Consider the following 1493-nt stretch of genomic DNA (forward strand, 5'->3'; position numbering starts at 1 on the left):
GAAATAGCAAAAAAGACAAAATAGGCTGTCTGAGGAGGCCTTACAAATAGCTGTGAAAAGAAGAGAAGTGAAAAGCAAAGGAGAAAAGGAAAGATATAAGCATCTGAATGCAGAGTTCCAAAGAATAGCAAGAAGAGATAAGAAAGCCTTCCTCAGTGATCAATGCAAAAAAAATAGAGGAAAACAACAGAATGGGAAAGACTAGAGATCTCGTCAAGTAAATTAGAGATACCAAGGGAACATTTCATGCAAATATGGGCTCGATAAAGGACAGAAATGGTATGGACCTAACAGAAGCAGAAGATATTAAGAAGAGGTGCCAAGAATACACAGAAGAACTGTACAAAAAAGATCTTCATGACCAGGATAATCACGATGGTGTGATCACTGACCTAGAGCCAGACATCCTGGAATGTGAAGTCAAGTGGGCCTTAGAAAGCATCACTACAAACAAAGCTAGTGGAGGTGTTGGAATTCCAGTGGAGCTATTTCAAAACCTGGAAGATGATGCTGTGAAAGCGCTGCACTCAAATATGCCAGCAAATTTGGAAAACTCAGCAGTGGCCACAGGACTGGAAAGGGTCAGTTTTCATTCCAATCCCAAAGAAAGGCAATGCCAAACAATGCTCAAAACTACTGCACAATTCCACTCATCAAATATGCTAGTAAAGTAATGCTCAAAATTCTCCAAGCCAGGCTTCAGTAGTACGTGAACTGTGAACTTCCAGATGTTCAAGTTGGTTTTAGAAAAGGCAGAGGAGAGGCTGACGCTCCAGGGTGAGCAAGTGAGCGCCTTCCACAGGACGCCTGGGCCCTTCTTCCTCCAGCCTCTTCCATACTGGGCCCTGGGGCAGGTCCAAGAAAAAAAAGAATCCTGGAAAAGCAGTGTTTTCCCCAGCTGAGTTCAAAATGAAGCAAAAAGCATCTGCAAAACCTGGGCAACTGAAAAGTGAGGAAATCCAGTCTGCTTCCATATAAGAAACAATGACAGCGCTGAATCTGAAGATTTCACTGTTTTAAGTATGTCTGTCACCAAATATTAATACAACCAGTTTCCAAATGGCCACCCTTTAAGAGAACTGTGTGCAATTGCTGAAAAGATCAATTTGGATAAACTTAGGTTCTTCTCATGAAATGTTCTCCATGGGCTACAGAAAATAGATACGGAAATGGGTAAACACAGATGACTGTGAAGTACCTTAATCTGGCTGTGAGGGTCCCCCGACTACCTGCTGTAAGGGTAATTCAGAGCTCTGCACGACGCAGATCACAAAGATGACGTGAGGCATCGATGAGACTTTACACACAAAGCGTTCACCACAGGGCCAGACACACTGACAGAATTCGAGCAAAGACTGTGGTTGTCATCATCATTTCAATACAAGGTAGCCTTAGGATCATCAGGCGGTTGACGCTTGGTTTTCCAAATATTTTAAATTGTGAATTTTCATGTCCACACTAGGAATTCTGTTGCCTCTCTCCTTTCACCTACA

Source organism: Bison bison, unplaced genomic scaffold (assembly GCF_000754665.1).
Source record: "Bison bison bison isolate TAMUID 2011002044 unplaced genomic scaffold, Bison_UMD1.0 scf7180017864123, whole genome shotgun sequence".
Classification (NCBI taxonomy): domain Eukaryota; kingdom Metazoa; phylum Chordata; class Mammalia; order Artiodactyla; family Bovidae; genus Bison; species Bison bison.